This window comes from Balaenoptera acutorostrata, chromosome 5, assembly GCF_949987535.1.
Source record: "Balaenoptera acutorostrata chromosome 5, mBalAcu1.1, whole genome shotgun sequence".
NCBI classification, from domain to species: Eukaryota; Metazoa; Chordata; class Mammalia; order Artiodactyla; family Balaenopteridae; genus Balaenoptera; species Balaenoptera acutorostrata.
Window position 1 is genome coordinate 77,533,688 of NC_080068.1, and position 3,251 is coordinate 77,536,938.

Genomic DNA, 3,251 nt, shown 5'->3' on the forward strand with positions numbered 1-3,251 from the left:
AAGGGGGCATTTCAACATAGTGCTTATAATAAGGGGCCATGGATCTGAAGAGCTGAGGGCCAAAGGTCTACTGCATGCACCTCCTGAAGCTGGGATTGGCCAAGAGCGAGAATGGTGCAGCTTGTGGTATATAAACTCGTGGAGATGAGGCACTTCAATAAGCTTTGAGTCAATTTAATTATTTTATTTAAAAAAGAGGAAACTAAGGCCAGAAAAGGGAATTGGTTAATGTCACCCAACTACTTATATGTTAATCCTGGACCAGACCCAGTTTTCTTAATGGTAAAGGTCAAATCCATCCATATGAAATTACTTGAAAGGGAATTCCCTGGTGGTCCAGTGGTTAGGACTTGGCGCTTTTACTGTGGTGACCCAGGTTCAATCCCTGGTTGGGGAACTAAGATGCCACAAGCGGCCTGGTGCAGTCTAAAAAAAAAAAGGAAGAAACTACTTGAAAATAAAATTAACATTGTGTAACTGAAGTGTTGAGAAAAATATTATCCTAAAGATCTGTTATAACAATTTAATATTATACAATTAAGTCCACTATTTTCTAATGTTAAGATGTTGAAAGCCAGATTCTACTAATGTAGAGTTGATTATAGAATTGATTATATCAAATCAATTGTATTTGGGATAACAGCTAACTCAACATCAGCAGAGGAAGCATTTATTTAATGAACTTGTGATTTGAAATTATTCCTGCTTATTCCTATTTATTTTTCTGATAAAATAAATAGAACCTGGGCAAAATTTTGAATAGCCCAACAAGCAATTCACAAGGCTGATTTTAGCCAATCTACACTAAGACTGGTTAGTCCAGTCCAAAACAGTGGGCCAAAATGAAGGCCCAAACACTATCATACTTCTCCATCTTGCCCAGAAGGGCCAGTCACCAAAAGCTACTGGTTTTTCCTTCCCGGCTCAACTTTGTTCAAACCTACTTAGCTTTGAAGTTGTCATAAGTTTTCCTTTGCTGCCACCTACTGGATGTAGTGAGTATAGTTAAATAAAGCTTTTGTCTTCCTACGTATTGCATTTTAATGTGAAATAGGGAGTTCAGGTATTGGCCACTCAATTTGGACTCAAACGTCCAAACACTGGATATTTAAAGTTGTCTCCTCTAATGACTAGAGCAACTTTAATGTCAAGCAAAGCAAATAAACCTATGAATCTCCATTTTCAAAGCCCCTCTTCTGTCCTTATAAAGTTATACTTTAAAGTTCAATCATATGATTCCCTTCTTAAAAAACAGTGGCCTACAAGAGGGTAAATACACTTGTATTACTCATGTCTTGATGTCAAACAGAATGTACCCCACTCACTGCAAAGAATGAGGCACTGACGGACTGGGAGCCATGAATTAGGATAATAACTTTTAGGAAAAGTTGCTTTGGAAATGGGCCCTTATCCCAGGAAATGGGGGACACTTGGTAGCTTGGAATTTCAGTTGGATAAAAAAGAGAGATGGATGCAAAGACGATAGGTGGTGATGAAAATTAAAACCATAGCACTTGCTATATTCTAGCACACCCCAAAGCACTTCACAAGGATTCTCATGTGCTTTCACAACAACCCTACGAGGCAGATACTGAACCACTTTACAGATGAGGAAATCGGGGCTTAGGAGGGGTTAAGTTGGCCAAGGCACCCATCTGGTAAGGGGCAGAGATGATGACACAACCCTCAGGTCTCAACCACAAGCTGTGCTGCGTGGAGTGGCCCCAGGAGACCACAAACAAACAGTGGAATTGTCAAGAGCCAGAGCCAAAGCAGCACCTTGGATCAACATAACTGGTTTTAGTTCAATAAATCACAGCCAAGAGGAGCTAGGGAGACAGGACAACTACATATCATGTGGTATCCTAGGTGGGATTCCAGAACAGAAAAAGGACATTAGGTGAAAACTAGAGAAATAAAGTCTGGACTTAATAACGTATCATTGTTAGTTCATTCATTGTGACAAATGTACTACTATACTAAGGTAAGATTAAAACAATAAAAAGCCTGTTTTTTAGAGAATGATTAACACTGTGGAAAGCATCTGATTCCTAAGAGTGAAGAGATGCATTACTACAAAATTTGATTTTGAATCAGGTTAAGGATATTAACATGACCAGGGAAAGGAAACCGTCAAGTGACTTAAATTGTCCAAATCCAGATATTTTGTACTAGGAGGGAACATTATCCATACTATTTTATCTGCTGAGACTTCTCTACTTCTCTTTCTCTTTTGTTCATAAATATTCACACACACACACACACACTCAACTCCTATAACAGTTTATGTTACATTAATAAAAATGCTTAAGGCATGGTCACGATGTGCTGAGCTCTACGTGCCTTATCTTAGGTCCATCCTCCTAACCCTGGGAGAGGTCCTGTAATTTCCATTCTACAGGATTATACCAGACAACCCAACCACACAGGCAATCCACAGCGCCCCACTCCTCGCTGATACACCAAGCCAGGTCAAGAATGAAAAGGATGAACAACTTAACACTATAATACAAATGAATTAATAAGATCACATCATTCAAGGGACACAGAAAGTAACTCCCAAATGTCAAGTCATTACTGAACATGTCAGGATGTGCAGGAAACTGAACAGGTTCCAAGTAAGTTGAGGTTTAGGAGAACATAAAGATAATCATTTAAAGTTCTAAAGTAGCCTTGTAACAAAGCCCATAGAAGACAGAAGACTAAGTTGCACGGACTTCAGTTATAAACTGAAGAAACTTGGGAGGTAGGCTAAATTAACCAGCAGCAGCTCAGACAGAATTCATTCCGTAATTCATTCATTACAGTCCTAGAGAAAAACTTAAGCATTTTTACTATAAAAGTAATATAACAATTTTAGAAAGCTTGGAAAATGAGGATATAAAGTTAAAATCACTCATAATCTCAACATCCAGAGGCAGGAGCAGACCCACGTTTTTTAAGGATTTGTAAGTTTCACAAGGACACAAAAGCCAGGATGCTGGAAGGAGCCATTAAAGTGTGAGGCCCTAAAGCTTAAACTTCATTCACCTTAAGGTAGGTCCACCTCTGCCCAGCAATGATCATTAATATCGTGGGCTCCTAGAGCCAGTCTGCTTGGGTTTGAATGTCAGCAACATCCCTCACTAGCTGAATAAGATTGGGCAAGTTGCTTAAGCTTTGCTGTGACTAAGTTTAACTTAGAATATAGTAAACATCTAGCTATTTTGGTCCTGTCTTTTCTAAACACATATGCACACACATTTTACAAA